Raw genomic sequence first — 17,443 nt, forward strand, 5'->3', positions numbered from 1 at the left:
GGACCAACGCTGGGCTTGCCTATTCACACCCATGAATGGCCTGCCTGCTCCAAAGAAGGCAAGGGAAACAATAAGGTTGCCTGGGAAGCATTACTGGGAAGCTCAGCTTACTCTGGAGCAATCTGGAGAAAAATGGAAACAGGTGAGACACATACCAGGAAGCCTGGAGGAGAGGGATGGCCAGTACCAGCGACAGCAAAGGAAAGGCCACTCGCAGCCCAGACAGCCCCGTGGCTCTGATAGGATGGAGAGATGCAAAACTTCTCAGCAGGCTGAAAATAGTGCTTGAGCAACATGAAGTAGCTAGCCAGTGGTAAAAGAGAATAAATAGGATAAGAAAGACTGTAGATCATCTTTGCATGGAAGAGCACACTGATATTGATCCTCTGTGGATGTCGTGCTGTTGTAGAAACCAAAGATTTTGGCTTTAGCAGCTTCATTGATGTTCTGCTGCAGGTATGTTCACAAGCAGAAGCTACTTGGTTATTCAGAAATGTTATGGTGACTTATCTGGTTAGAGATATTAAGGCAGTTTTAAGGTAGATTGCTTGAGTTGGTTTTGGTGATTGATGAAATGTAAGGTTCAATCTAATGAAAATATAGCAGTGGCAATGTGAAAATAAATGTTAATATCATTTGAGAAAGTGCATCTCTCATTCCAGTAAGGCTGATTATGATCAGGATGTATAATAGCTGGGCCAGGGGTTGGAAATTGAAGTATCTTGACAGGGACTTTTTAACAGGTACTGGATCCCCATTCTGTAGTCAAAAGGAGTCAAGAAATTATGCCTCCCATAGGGGCAAGACGCTGAAACAATTGTGCATAGCCTTTGGGAGAAGCAGTGTTTCCTTATTCCTGTAATGCTCAGAGCTTTCTGGAAACCGGGAACTGAAACTGGATGAGGTGGCAAGAGCAGGATGACTGACATCAATTTGCATTGGTGAGAAAAAGCTCTCATTTTATGTTGTTTGGTTTGATAAACACTGGCTGGGGACTCACTCTTGGAAAGATACCGAACCATAAACCAACCAAAACAGAGTTTTGTAAAAAACAGGTAGGCAGCCTGGCAGTTGACTTCTCCTCATGATTTGTTGAAGGTGAGGTGTTTCTTTCACCTCATTGCACTTACTCATACTCTAACCCCACCAAAGGCATTGTCTTGCATCTTTGCTAAGAAAATAGTTGCAGATACCAGTTAATACTACCATAAACATACAGGCTTTTCCTATTCAGAAAAAAGAAAATGAAGTTACTGAAAGAAAACTGGTTTAGAACTAGAGAGAGAAAGGTCAAATCTAAAAAGGGAAGTCATGAAAGACAAGATGAAAAGATTTAAACTGAAAACAGCAAGTGAAAATGAAAAAGACAAACTGAAAAATAAGCTAGAGGCCCTGGAAAAGATTAACTTGAACTCCTGTAGTTAAGGCAAGAAAGAAGGTAAAGGCAGTAAGGAAGGCTGACACTCTGAAGACAGATCTAGGTTTTCTTACCTGATTGAGATCTTGCTTCATGATTATTCTGGGCTTTCAGCTTTCCTGGACATCTGGTTGTTTCTGTGAAGTAATCAGCACAGATGCCTTCAGTGCTTCACAGACTTAGGGGTATCACCCTTCAGCAATTCTGAAAAGAGGTGCCTGTCAGTTGCCCTTTTCAACTCTTCCTCTCACCATGTGACAACCAGTCACATTAGGTCTCATATTGTGACCACTCCACCTTATCTAGAACATCAGTCAAATTCTCAAGGTAATACCCTGAGCCTAAAATGGCAGGACTGGATGACACAAAATGACATGGCCTCATTTTGCTGTGGGGTAAGAGAAAAAGCATGACATAGTCACATATCAGTAACTAAAAACATACAAGAGTGAAAAAATGCCAGTGGAGTAATAAGAACATTAGAAATATTGGGATGGGGAAGAGGAAGGTGGAGCTGGATCACCGTGAGACCAAGAAGTGAGAAAGTCCACACCAGTCGTATGAAAGAGTACATACATGACATGAGATGACATTAATGGGGGCTTGTGCTGGTTTGACTGAAAATGGGTTAATTTTCTTCATGCAGTTAGAAACCTTTCTTTTTCATAGCTAGCACGGTCATTATTTGGACTTAGTTTGAGAACAAGAAGATAACACCCCAGCACAGAGTTAATGTTTTTAATTGCTCTGGTCTGAGAGCCAAGGACATTCTGAGCGCTCTGCCCACAGGTGTGAGGTATCGAGGAAGGGGGGCATAGATTGGGCAGAGCTTGACTGACATCCAGACTGATCAATAAGACTATTCCATCCCATTAGCATCATGCTTCATATTTAAGGAGAGTTGGGACCTTTAGGGGTTGTTTTTCTACTCTCCCTCTACAGCATAGCCAGGGCAGTTTCGGTCGGGATGTTTAGTCCAGCTTTTTTTCCATTTTGCAGAGGCCTCTGAGCCTTTCTGCCTTTTTTTCCTCTCTTTTCTCTCTTTTGGATCAGCTGTTGGGACCAGGTGCCGTTTCCCGGGACTGGCTGCTCAGCATGATTGTGAGGAATTGCCTTGAGTATATTTTATTTCTATTTTATATATTTACTAGTAGTGTATTAGTACTTTGTTATTTTATTAAACTGTGTTTATCTCAATCCAAGTTTTTCCCTTCCCTGCCAATTTTCTCCCCTATTGGGGGGCGAGGGGAAGGGGATGAGTGAGCAGCTATCGTGGTTGTATTGCTAGCTCGGGTTAAACCACGATAGGGCTGCAATCCCCTTCATCTCTACCCTGGAAGCCTTTCTCAGTTGTTCAGAATGAGCTGCTGACCAGAGGAGATATCTGGAGAGTGCAAATCTTAATGTTACTGGAAGTTAGTTTCAGATTCATTTGGACAACTTCGTGGATGTCTCTGTAGATCTAATTAAAAGTTTGGGTTTTAACTGCCAGCTTATAACCTGCAGCCAGAGAGGCTCATCTGGAAAGGAATGATGTAACTGCTTCTCTCATAGTCCTGGAAGAAGCTCAGCAGTGCTCAGCCCTTCTTGGGACTGGGATCACAGCAGCCTGGGGTCTTGCTGAGAACCACTGGTGTTGACATCTGAAAAACACGTACTTATTGCCTCCTTTTGTTCCATGTGCAAATGAGCCATTGTCTCACCTGAGCTCTTCCTTAGGGTTGGCGGTGGCTGAGACACTCCACCTGGGGACATCATTTGCTTTTGCTTAATTTGATCTGATGCAACTGCAGATCCTGAGAGGAATGGCAGAGACACTTATTCTCTTATGAAGATGTCCACAGTAGACACCATCCCAAGCTGATGCTGCACACACTCCATCCCCAATGTACCCAAGATACCACTCATGTCCTCCTCCCATGTCATGTTTGGCCATCTCAGTTAACATTTTGCACCTATGTCACTTAGGAATTGAAGGCTCATTTTCAGGGTAGCGAGGCAAGTAACTAACATGTTTTTCCAAAGAAGCTTATTGCAGAAAGTAAACTCTGGCAATCAGCATCCCGGACTGAACGAGCGAACTCCAGATGAACTGAAGCTCATTTAGATAGAGGAACTGTGGTAGACGGTCAATATACATGTGGTCAGAGAAAGCAGGTGGGCTGCAGAATCCATTCTAGCACTTAACTCTTGAGGTTGTTTCGAGCTATGTTTCAAGCAAGTGGAAGTGAAAGAAAAGAGCAATCTGCCACTAATGATGGACAGAACCTATGTTTTAGAAACTATATATAGATGCTTGTTGGACTGGACAGCAAGGGAGCAGATGCTCAGTCAAAGAGCCATCCAGCTCTTGCCTTCAGTATGCTTTAGCATCATTTCTACTTGTTGTCTCACACAATGATGTACACATTATCTGCTTCTATTATTCTGTTTCTTGTGTTCACATCTCTATATACTTATCTAGCATAAGAGCAAAATCTAAAACAACTCAGTGAGAATTCAGCAAACCATCCTTATTACAAAGACAAGCACAGCACCACTGCAGAATACAGGATGAGATGCAGTAAAATAATACTAATCCAAGTGTCCATGAACACAGATTTAAGAAAATAGTTTCAGGATAAGTTGATGCAAGAGAGACAAATTTTTAATAGCTTTTCTGCATAAGGACCTGTTAGATATATGGGAGACACATATACGCCTGCAGGGGTCCTTGGCTACAGAGGTGTGATGTATTTAATTTCTTCATTGTGCTCCATGGGTGATCAAAGCCCTTATCTGAAAGGAGACATTGCATGGCACAACGAAATCATGAGTTACATGGAGGAGCAGGTGGAAGAAGTGGACAATAGCCCTATTATTCTTCTATTGAGCAGGCAAACTACGTCAGTCAGCTTCACTGCCCATTTCCAACCAGTTTTGTTACTGGGACTCCCCTGGCACAAGCAATTGGCAGGTGAGGCTACATTGAACCTTCACTGTAAATATAGGACAAAATCACCTTCTGGGAGTCTCAGTGAAGATATGATAGTAACAGAGGACTTGTGCTTGGCCAGTATCTCTGGAACCTTGCATGGCACCTTGCATTACAGCGCTGACAAACACCCTTCAGCTGTCCGTCCTGAACCCTGCCTTCGGCAGGGTACCTGTGGGCACACTTCCATTTAGAAAGAGACCATGCTCATGCTTATATGCTTGCTGACCAATACAGCAGAGATAGGCCTTGGATGGGCAACCAAAAGCCTGATACCTAGGCCTTGGATGGGCAACCAAAAGCCTGATACCTCTGGTGCCCCTAATGTTTTCTAAGCTGTATTTTCATGCATCTATTTGGTGCAAAGACTTGTATTCAGAAATAAACTGCTTGTTAGAGTACATGCTAGCTGAGAAGCGTATCTATGCCTATTCCTTTATATTAAAACACTAAGAGATTTCTCCTTATTCAGTTTTAGCAACTTTCTTTTATTAGTAAAACTTAACTTTCCCTAATTAGGGAACATAGGCTGAAGAACTTGCAACAGCCTAAGCAACAAACCAAGCTAAGTCCTCAGATGTTCTTTCAGGCTGATGAATGGGAAATATAATGAAACTGCATCAAGTGGAAGTGATACCAAAAGACTCTCCAGCCCTACAGAAGCTCTTCCCTGAATCACAGAAACATAAAAACTAGGCTGGAAGATCCAGCCTCCTGCTCAGAGCTGGAGTATCGCTAATGCCATATCACATCGTCATGGCCTTGTCTAACTGAATCTTGAAAGCCTCCAAGGCTGGAGACTCCTTCACCACTCTGGATACCAGTTCCAGTGCTGTGCTGCCTCTTAATGAAAGTTTTTCCTAATATCCAACCAGAACCTCCCAAGCTGTGATTTACAGCCATTTTCCATTACTGTTGATTTAATGGAGCTGTCATATAACCTCTTCTATTTGAGACTGGAAGGTGAGGGGAAGAGAGGGACAGGACAGGAAGGAGGGAAAACAAGACCACTACATCAAGATCATGTTGGAAAACAGTCTGTTAGAACAGCATAAAGATGGAGTAGCCTTCTTTAATCTTTTTTGCATGAAATCACAAGGTGAAAGAATTGAATGAACAGAGAGGCAGTGAAGTCTTGACCTTCTTCACAGAAAGCACCATGTAAATGCAATGCCTCCATTTGAACTGCTGTGCTTATTAGCCAGCAGTCTTTCTGTGCTGAGCAACTGCATTTGAACTGGTACTGAAATGAAAAGCATGAAATCTACTGTATTTTGTAGCGTGAGGCAAGAGCTTTGCAGGCAGAGCCTGTTGGCTATTGCATTGCTAATGGCTTGAGCTGAGCTGACTGCAGGTATCTGTGTAATGAAACGGAGTTCAGACTCCAGTATATCCCCAGTTCCATTTTGAGTCCCATACAAATGAATGGAGGATTTATTGCAACTGAGTCTGTGCGTGGCAAGTATCTTGTACTCCTGGGAGACACTGAATAAATAAAAGGGAAGTTGGGAATAAATTTTTTTTTCTGTCATCAGAAGTGCACTGATGTAGACTGTTTTCTTTCTGCTGAGGATCTGGACAAATGAAGATCACCCTACGACAGCTCTTACAGTCTCCAGAGGTGAGTAGTCTACTGGCAAAGATGATCCTAATTTACACTGTAACAGATACAGCCAGATTCACCAGCCTCACACAGTTGAATACAACCTTAGTTATGATGAGGATGGGCCACCCATGACTTTGATGAGTATGAAATTATAGAAATCTATTAAATGCCAGTGTGTTATTAAAACCTGATTTTATTTGTTTTAGGCTTGGATGGATACAGCAGCCTTTTGTTGCCTGAAATTTAGAATAGCTTCAATGTCACGTAAGTTTGGTCACAGAGATGAGAGTTTTGATATGTGGCTTTCAACACTTTAGCTGAACACTAAGTCAGAAGATCAACTTCATTGGAATTAAGTAATGTATATAATTGTATCTAACAATTAAACAGTTTTTTTTTCCCAAGATGCTCCCTCCAAACCAAGGCTTTAAATTCACCCAAGATGGAGCAATAATATCCATACTTTCTCAAATCATTTTCCCTGACTAATTTTGGAAGCTCAATGACTATTCCCAGAAGCACCATTGGTTTCCCAGTGAACAGCCTTCCTCTGAATTTTTTATTTCAGGAGGCATTCTTCGTATTAGACTTAACAGTACCCATTTTGTGTCAGAAGTTGAGGACTGTGGAGCAATGGAAATGCTGCATGGTGGGTACAACACAAGGTGCAAATTATGGTTCTACTTATGAATTAGCTACGCCTGCCATGGAAAGTAAAAAGGGCACAAGGCCACCCTGAAAACAAACAGTGAAGTCACTCTTAATAGAGATTTGTAAATGTCTCATAACATCAGGCCCTTGTCAAAACAAGACTGATAAAACTGGGAGCAGAACAAGCCTAAGCACTGCTACTTGTCTCATGAGATGTTTCTTTAAAGGAAAGAAAGAAAATGTGAATTTTTTGGGAAAATGTGAATTTCGAAAACCCTGTTGCAGAGGAAGATGAATAGTTAGAATAGTGTGCCAATATCCAGACCGATAAATGGATCGACAGCTTTTTTCCACTCTATCATGAAAGAAAAACCCACAGTCTGAAAGTCTGGGTAATAAGACAGAAGTAGAAATCTTTCCCTGTAGTCTGCAATGCCTGTGATGTTTGATGTATTGACGACATTAGGTAGGCATTCACATCTCTACCTAGAAAAAAAATCTCCTCTGTTAGGCTGACTTTTTTTGAGATTCACCTCAGTTCAGGAATTACCTCAAAAGAGTATATTGCTTAAAACTGTAAACACAAGTTTTTTTCTCTCCAATAAAACATAAAACCAAAATGAGAATGACAACAATAAAACTGGTAACTCACTCACCCACCACTGTAGAAAATATGTAAGATGTTCTTGATGTCACAACTTTGCAGTGTTCTAATTAGCATTGCATTTAGATTGAGGACTTGTCTGTCTATACGTGTTTTATGTGGGTCCTGATAGTGTTATATGTGGGGCTGTTGAAGGCAGAACCTTGTCTGTGGCAGCCTGTGCAGCTGGCCATGTGTGTCCTTTGTGTGAACGTGTGTGTGTGTCTCTGTGTTATTGAGGCCTAAGGCTAGAATCACAGATTTACAGAAGATAAGGTGGAAGGGGACTGCTGGAGGCCTCTAGTCCAATCTCCTGCTGACAATAGGGCTGAATCCAGAGTCAGGTGAGGTTCCTCAAGGCCTTATCCAGGTGAGTTCTGAATATAGAATCACAGAATAGTTTGGCCTGGAAGGGATCTTTAAAGGTCATCTAGTCTAGCCCACCTGCCATGGGCATGGACGTCTTTCAGTAGGTCCGCTTGCTCAAAGCTCCATTCGACTTGATCTTGAACACTTCCAGAGGTGAGGCATCCACAACTTCTCTGGTCACCTGTTCTAGTGCCTCACCACCCTCATCATTAAAAACAACTTCTGTGTGTTACATATAAAGATATCCTTTTTGAGTTTAAAAAATTGCTCCTTTTCCTTTCTCTACAGCCTATGGTAGAAAAGTGTCTGTCTGTCTTTCTTATAAGCCCTCTTCATATTGAATAGCCACAATAAAGTCTCCCCGGAGCCTTCTCTTTTCTCCAGACTGAACAACCTCAACTCCCTCAGCCTATCCTCATAGGAGAGGTGTTCTATCCCTCTGATCATTTTCATGGCCTCCTCTGGACCTGCTCTAAGAGGTCCATGTCTTTCCTGTACTGAAGGTTTCAGAGCTGGGCATAGGACTCCAGGTGAGATCTCACCAGAGTGGAGTAGAGGGGCAGAATCACCTCCCTCGACCTGCTGGCCACACTGCTTTTGATGCAGCCCAGGTTACAGTTGGCTTTCTGGGCTGCAAGCACACTGGCTCATGTCCAGTTTTTCTTCCACCAGTATCTCAAATTCCTTCTCCACAGGGCTGCTCTCAGTTCATTCATTCCCTGGTCTGTACTGATCCTGGGCATTGCCCCAACCCAGGTGCAAGACCTTGCACTTGACCTTGTTGAACTTCATGAGGTTCACATTGGGCCACTCCTCAAACCCTTCAAGGTCCCCTCTGGATGGCATCCCTTCCCTCAAGGATATCAAGTGCACCATGCAACTTGGTGTCTTCTGCTGACTTGCTGAGGATGCACTCGATCCCACTGTCTATGTCATTGATGAAGATATTAAATAGTATTAGTCCCAGTACAGACCCTTGAGGGACACCATTGAGCCACTGACTATAATTCTTTGGAAACAGCCATCCAGCCAGCTCCTCACTCATCTAAGAGTCCATCTGTTGAACCCATATCTCTTCAGTTTAGTGGCAAGAATGTTGTGTCCAAGCCTTATAGAAATCCAGGAAAATGACATTTGTAGCTTTTCCCTTGTCCACTGATGCAGTTACTCCATCGTAGAAGGCCACTTGATTAATCAGGCACAACTTGCCCTTGAGGAAACCATGTTTGTTGTCTCTAATCACCTCCTGTCTTCCATATGTTTTGACATGTCTTCCAAGAGGATCTGTTCCATGATCTTAGTGGGTGTGGAGGTAAGGCTGGCTGTTTGGTAGTTCTCAGGGGCCCTTTTACCCTTTAAAAAATGGGAGTGATATTTCCTTTCTTCCAGTCACTGGAGGCTTCACCTGACTGCAATGACTTCTCAAATATAATGGAGAGTGGCTTGGCAACTACATCAGCCAGTTCAGGATCCTAGGATGCATCTCATTGGGTTCCATGGACTTGTTCATGTTCCTCGGGTGGTCTTTACCCTGATCTTCTCCTATGATGGAAAGGACTTCATTCCCCTAAGTCCCAGTCTTGAGTTTCAGGGACTTGAGAGATGTGGGAAGAGAGAACTGGGGCAAAAAAATTGTTGAGTACTTCAGCCTTCTCCATGTTAGTTGTCACCAGTTGTCCAGTCTTATTTACCAGGTCGGGGAGGAGGAAGGACAGGAGACAGGGTGGGACACATGTTTTCTTTAATCTTCCTTTTCTGGCCAATGTACCTGTGAAAGTCCATCTTATTATTCTTGCCAAATTCAGCTGCAGCTGTGCCTTGACTTTCCTGATCTCACCCCTTTGTGTTTGGAGCATAGTTACATCAGTTCAGAACAGGAAAAAAATCTGTCCAGCCCTGATCAGCATAATTGTACCTCATACAGGGAAAGACTTCTGACTCCCTGAGTTGCTGAGGGAGATATTTTTGCTACATTCCTCTTATCTGTCCTGGTTTTGTTAAAAACAAGACCAGTTTTCTTTTTGTGAATTTTCCTTTCAGCTAAATTCTTCTAAGTGCCTTCTAAATAACTGCACTTTTCTGAATTTTTGCCTGCATGTTTGTCGGACACTGTGCTCGGTGCTGATAAGATGATCAATGGAATGCTGAAGAAGCTCATGTTTAGACTTATTGCTATAACAACTAAGAACTCTGATAACATCCCATAATTGAGAGGGGCATGTTTGCAAGGAGGGGTGGACAGAACAGGTGACTAAAACTGAACAACTGAGTATTCCATCCCATAAGCATCATACACCCTATATAATAGGGAGATCACGAGGATCTCACTCTCTTCGACCATGGCCAGCATCTGAAGAGGACCCTGTCAGCCAGCCCTGCGATCTTAGGCCTGAGACCCTGCATCCCTGAATCCAGTTTTCGGTTTGCTGTGAAGTCCCACCCATGACTTCTGGGTGCCTGCCCTGCAGCCGCTGGAGCAATGCCAGCTCCACCCACCACAGGAGGGGTTAAATGCTGCTACTTGGGACATTCAATATTGGGTTTTGTATGTTTTGTATATATATATATTCTCTATTTATTAGTAGCATTAGTAAAGCCTCTAAAACTTTTCCAACTTGCAAGACTCTTTCTAACTTAAAGTCTCTCTTCCTTATCACCTTCTCTGGGTTGGTGGGGGATTAACAGAGAGCATCTGCCATGGTTTATTGTCGCCTTGCTTTAAACTTCGACAGATTTTATCGGTGGCCCGTACGGGGAAAGAGAACCCATACAGGGATAGGGAAGCCGTATGGGGATAGAGAAGCCATATGGGGATAAGATAAGAGAAGCCGTGACATTATCATACTCTGTACCTCTCCTTGGGAGAAGAGAAAAAGCTACATCTACCTAGCCTTTAGTAGTGTAGGGAAGTTCTTAACTAAAGTAATGCAGTGCTGTGGTGAGGACAACTGTCATACAAAGTCAGTGTTTAGACATGGGCTTCCACTGACTGCGCTAACCATAATCTCAGTACATGTCACTCAACAATCATACCCTTCTGGTGTTTGCAGAAGTCTTCATCCACTCATAATAATAACAATTGACTTGACACAGGCTGTGATTTGGAAGGCTAACACTGGACATTAAGAAAAACTTTTTCACCAGGAGTCAGTGCAGCACTGTACCAGGTACATGGTAATGAATGGCTTCATCAATATTTTCAGCACTTGGCTGGATAGAATCACTGTGACCTGATGTGGTGTTTGGGATAGTCCCATTTGAAGCAGAATTTCTGAACAATGCTCCACTGATTTGATGACATGGAAATCCATGAACAACTGATAAATAAAAAAAGAATTTTTAGTTGTGCTTACATCTCCAGCTTCTCACACAGGCAGTATCTTAATGTGCTTCCCTTTCCAGCTTGACTGGGAGCTGTTTCCATCATCAATTCTTTATATTTCTGTCATATTCATTCACCATCAGGTGATAGCTTTATCCAACGGTATTTTGAAGTTCAGACAATGTGATCTTTGCTTAACATCAATCCTTGACATCTTGTTAATTGTAATGACAGTGTGGAAGAGAGTTCTGCAGAAAGTCTGGGCAATGATAGCACAGTTTTCTTCGAATACTGTAAGAGTGGATGAATTTTAAAATACTGATAAAGAGCCAACCGTTCCCTTTCATCCCCATTCTTTTTCTGCTGCCCTGGAGCACAGTTGAAAAAAGAATCAAAGAGGTCATGAGTGCTATTATTTATTTCTTTAGGAAGCAGATATTCAGGCTGTAGTCACCACAATAGTCACCACAATCATCTGATGCTGGCCACTGTAGACTGCAATTAATAGTCTAGCTAAGGATTAATTATGTCAGCTATGCAAACAAGGATATTGCTGAAATGTTTGGTTCACATTTTAACTTCTCTAACAAGCACTATGAGAGAGCACTAGTCTTTCCCCTTTCTCTAAAACCCTCTTGTCACTGGTGGGCTGTTCACCAAGGGCACAAGGCTGCTGCACACAGCAGCAGCCAGTTCTTCGAGGCACACTGGTGCAAGCTTCATTGCCTCTTTCCAATCAGAGCCATCATAGCAAAGTTCTCCACACCCAGCAGATGACAGCGAAGCTTCGTTACTGGCAGCGACCCGCCTCCCCACACCCCTAAACCGTGCAAAGGAAGCCCATTCCACGTCAGCTGGCAGTAGCTACATCCTCTCTCTCTCCAGAGGATGGCAGCAGGAGCCAAGCCCTGGTTCAGACGCCGCTGAGCCCCCGACTCTTTCCACGCTTGACCTCGGTCGGCTCCAGGCACGGCAGGGTAAAGTAGTGCTCTGAAGCAACAAAGTCTTGACAGCAGTCCCGCGTAGCACCCAGAGAAAACAGAGTGAGCGGCGCCAGAGCAGCAGCAGCACTCTGGCCGCACGGCCCCTCCGACCCTGCCCGAGCGGTCGCCGACGGCTGCCCAGGGCAGGGGTCCCGCCGGGTGCCCGCACATCTGGGGACCCCGGCGGGGCCGGGAGGAAGTGCTGCACCCGCTGAGGCTGGGAACGGAGCACTGTTTCCCTGCTTTTCTCGGGAAAACCTGAGGTTTCAAGGGTTGGGAAAAACAGACCTACGGCAGCACTGGACTGCCTGTTGGAAGTAAATGTATTTATTTCAGCAAGCAATGGAAAGTGTGCTATGTGTGATTTGGCTAGCATACCACAGGAACTGTGCAAATTCATGAGATGAGTAACTTTCAGACTTGAATAATGGTGAACAGAACCTCGTACTAGCTGTAGCTTGTTGTTCTTAAAGTTCTCTGTTTCATGGTGAGATACTTCCAGAGCAAAATGAAAATACTATGTGTATAAATAAATATGTCTATAGCAACATATGTAATCATATATACCTATATGTATAGTCATAGATGTAGATGGTACTGTTGTAGATGATAATCAAAAGCACCGATATTGTTGTCTTAAAAACAGAAGGGAAGGTCACAGTGTAGAACCCAGAAATAGGGTGTAAATAGACAACAATTAGTATGGTGTAAAAATGGATTAAAAGTAAAAATTTTAAAGCAGAAGCATGGGAAAACAAACATACATCTTTGCGGATATTGTAAATGGTGCTTTATACTGTCTGTTTTGAAATTAAATAATTGAATTCTGTTAGAGATGGTGTTTCACACAATAATATTATTGTGCTAAACATGACTCCAAACATTTTCCCCATTCATTCTGAAGTAAATACTTGGTGTAATATTTATTTTTAATATTTTTCCTGTGTCAACTGTTTCCATTTCTGCCCATAGAACATGAAAGCAGAGATTATTCTTCCCCAGCATATTCTGTCTTTTTAAAGACAGATCCTGTTTCTCCTCATTTCCTCATCCTCCTTTATTTTCTTCTCTCCATGGGTACACATTTTCGCCTGCATCAAGTGATTGGTTCTCCCAAATACCAGACTTTGCTCTTAAGAAAAAGAGCTGTTAGCAGTGCACTGAAGGATCTTTTTGAAAGATCTCATGATCATAGGATTCAAATTGATACTGTCACAGATGTCTTGGAATGAAGTGTTTCTTCTGTGGTCACCCAAGTGGCAGTACCTTAGGTATGCTTTTTGAGAGCTCAGTCTGTGTGTGATCACTGTAATCTGTGACTGTGAAACAAGCACACTCCACTGTGAACACTACCTTCAATGGTGCTTCTCCAGAAAAGTGCTGGACATGGGGAACAACCTACAATTAACGTTGAGGGAAAACAGTTTACTGAGGTGTGATGAATGTCATTACTTGATCACACGGTTTGAGTCATACTGGAACTCTTCTTTGCAGAAAACAGCATCCCATAGACTCCTCTGGAGTTTCTTCTGTGGTATGGGTGCTCAGGACTCAGCCCATCCTCTGTTTGATCACCATCTTTCAGGGGGCTTTGGCTTCACTCATTCTGCTCTCGTGTACCTGACCAAATACCAAGCACTAGAAAGATCATCTAATGAATTGGTAAATTGAATTTATCACACAGTGCAGAATTATCTATAAAAACATTGGTTTTCCTCATAAATATTATCTGTCTTTTGTCATTTATCACTGGGCACCTTTTTTACAGGACCACACAACTAAAAGATGTTCTTTCCTGCTAGTTTTGAAATTAACAAATAGGCATGCTGGACATATTACACAATCATCACTAGAACAATTCCCAGGGTCAGTTTCCAGCCTTTGTTGCTTTATCAGGTCTTTCTGGTTTGTGTTTTCACCAAATATTTTATGTTATCACATAAAACTTTCTCGAAAATCCGCATTAGTATAAAATGAATTTTCAACACAAAAGCAACAAGAAATGATGGTTGGTTTTTTATATTTCTGCTTACCTTTTTTGTTGAAAAAATGTGAGACACTACCGGTGTCCACTCGGAGGAAACTGTCTGCACTAGGCCACCACCATCAGACATTTAAGGCAGGGAAAAGTTAGAGAGACCTTTGAGACCTATGTCACTAAGCAGTCATGATGGGTCAAAGACTGTCTTCATCAAACTTTGAATACTGTGTGGGACAGTGAAGTGTGTGGTGCTTTGCCAGGGAAGCCATGGCTGGCCTTGCATTAAAATCTCAGATATTACAGAGGTAGTGATGTGTGACAGTTGATGCGGACTTGTAGCTGCTACAGGGCATAGCGTCTGCCAGACCATATTCTAGAGGCATGAATCCTGCACAGGTCTAAATCTAGTTGAATTATCCTGTTGAACCTTGTTGTCTATTATCCTTCACTCACCAACTCTACAAGTGTCTCCTTCTCTCCTGCTAAGATCCCTCTTGCTCTTTATGTCTGTAGGCTTGCAGCACTTCTGAATTTTTAAGTATGGCAAGTCATAAGGGTGTGTGGAATATGAGACCATCTGCTTCATTAAGGTAATCAGAACAAGACCTTTTTGGTTCAAAAATGAGTCATAATGGTGTAATTTGCTAACAAACTTGCAGCTGGACTAGCCAGCAAGTAGGAGGCCCAGGATTGAGGCAGGGGTATTAGACACGCAGAAGACTTATGCTGATATTCAAGGCATCATGAGTGTGAGGATGCCTATGAGACAAGTGTGTGTGTCCATCAGTTCTCTAGCAACCATCAAGCTGGACTAGCCAATGAGTAAGAGACATATCTCTCGGTCAGAGAGCCAAGAACCAGGCATGATATTGGACAGACTGGGAGCTCATAGTGATGTTTGAAAGACCTGTGAATGTGCTTGTGGATCTAGAGAGTGAGGATGTGTATGTTTTCACTAGTGGATTTCAGTCTTAATCATCTGGACAGGAGGAAGGGGACTTGGCCGTCTACACTTACATTTTGTATGAGTCCTGATAGTGTTATATGTGGAGCTGTTGCTGTTGTTTACAGCAAAATTGCTGAGGAATAGTATGGGACAGGAAATACTAGGGTTTGCCACTCTTGGGTCTTAAGTAATGAGGCTGAATGATCCTGCTAGCCAGGAGGACCATGGGTTCACAGGATAAATCAGGTTGGAAGTGACTTCTGGATGCCATCAGGTCCAAACTGGTGCTCAAAACAGGAACAACTATGAGGTCAGATATGGTTGCTCAGGGCTTTTTCCAGTCAGGTCTTGAAAATCCCCCAAGTATGGAGACTACTTAACTTCTCTGTGTAATATGATCTAGACTTTTACTCATCTCATCAAAAAAGTTTCTCATTTTATCTGTTGGAAATTCTTGTTTCAGTTTATGCCTGTCACTTTTTCATCGTTCCACCGTGCACCACTCCAAAAAGCCTGGCTCCATCTTCTCAATAATGTCCTTGTAGGTATTGGAAAATTGCTATTAGGTCCCACCAAATCCTTTGCTCCAGGCTGAACAAGACCAGCTTCTCCTCACAAGGAAAGTGCTATAGTCTCCTGACTTTGTCCATGGCCCTCCATTGAACTCACCCCAGTTTATCAGCATCTTTTTGTATGAGGTGACCCAAAAATAGATGCAGTGCTCTAGACAATGTTTAAGAAGCACGTAGTAGAGGTGAATAATCATTTCCTTCAATCTACTGGCTAGGGTCTTGTTAATACAGCCCAGGATGCTGTTGGCCTTCTTTGCTGCCAGGGCAGACTTGTTTCATGTTCAGCTTGCTGCCTACAAAGATCACCAGGTCTTTTTCAGCAGAACTGCTCCCCAAACTGTCAGTCCCTGGCATGTGAGGGTTTCTTCTTTCCCAGATACAGGACTTTGTATTTGTTCATGTCAAATTTCATAAGGATTCTGTCAGCCCATTCCACCAGCCTGTCCAGATCCCTTTGGATGGCAGCCCTGTTTTCAAGTGGCATCATAGGCAAACTTATTTAACAAGCACTCCATCACCTCCTCCAGGCTATGTTTTTCAGTCAAAAATATGTGGGGGCTGCAAGTCTCTATCTGAGGGGCATGAGGAGAATCATAGAATGTCCTAAGTTGGGAGAGGCCCACAAGGATCATCAAGTCTAACCCCTGTCCCTGCGTAGAATAACCCCAGAATTCACACCATGTGTCTGAGGGTGTTATCCAAATGCTTCTTGAATATTGTCAGGGTTGGAGCCATGACTACCTCCCTGGGGAGCCCGTTCCAGTGCTCCACCACCCTCTGGGTGAAGAACCTTTTCCTAATGTCCAACCCTAGCACATCTTCCTGCCATTCCCTTGGGTTCTATCATTGGTCGCCAGAGAGAAGAGATCAGCGCCTGCCCCTCCTCCTCTCCTTGTGAGGAAGCTGTAGACCGCAATGAGGTCTCCTCTTAGTCTCCTCTTCTCCAGGCTGAACAAACCAAGTGACTTTGTCTGCTCCTCATACGGCTTCCTCTCCAAACCCTTCACCAACTTTGTAGCCCTCTTCTGGACACTCTCCAGTAGCTTTGTATCCTTTTTATCCTGTGGCGCCCAGTGATACAGGGAATTAACTAATTAACGCTTAACTAATTAATACTTAGAGAACTAACACTTAAGGAGCTAACGCTTAGAGAGCAAACCCTTAACCCCAACACTTAGAACCCTTAACCCACGTTACAATTGCCTAGCTTTGCTTAGCCTTGTGTAAGAGAAACAAAAGTTTATTGATGACTTTACAGGCCTTGCAGGGAGATAAAACCTTGGGTGCATCCTCGGTGCATCCTTGGGTGAATTAGATAACTGAAACTTGGGCACAGGACAGGAGATACGCCAGTTCTAACCAACTCAGCAGTCTGAGTCCCACCAACTCAGCACACCAGGCCAGAGGTGAACGTGTACAGAGAAGATGATTCTGGTTCACGATCACTGTGCAGGCGCAACCAGGAGGGGCCAAAGGTGGAGACTATGGAAATGATTTCCCGGAACTCATCATAATAAGAACCGCCTTCTTGGGGACAGGTTATGAATATGTATAGGTGTTCCTAGAACTTTCATGAATATGTAACACTTTACAGTATTTAGCTAAGCTCACAGCTACTAGAAATTAGCACACGTCTTTGGTGGAAATTATTTCCCCGTGTGTCCAGCGCTGAAATAAACATACCTACTTTACAATCTTACAGGTTATAAGGTCATTACCGTGCCTCATTTTTGGCAAGCCAGCCAGGAGATTGTTCTGCTTGGCTGCATGAACAGCTGAGAACAGACGACTTTGGCACGCCCCGAAGTTTTTCTTTCGGAAGACCTCCGCTCCCAGCTGGTCATTGCAGGAGCAGACAAAGATCTCTGGCCCTAACAGCGGATAAGGTATGTTGCAATAAATTGCAATTGCATTTTAACGTGGCGAGCCAATAAGCCATAGTGGGACGCCTTACGCGTGGCCAAGGTTTCCTCAGTGGT

The sequence above is a fragment of the Caloenas nicobarica genome, chromosome 1, assembly GCF_036013445.1.
Source record: "Caloenas nicobarica isolate bCalNic1 chromosome 1, bCalNic1.hap1, whole genome shotgun sequence".
Classification (NCBI taxonomy): domain Eukaryota; kingdom Metazoa; phylum Chordata; class Aves; order Columbiformes; family Columbidae; genus Caloenas; species Caloenas nicobarica.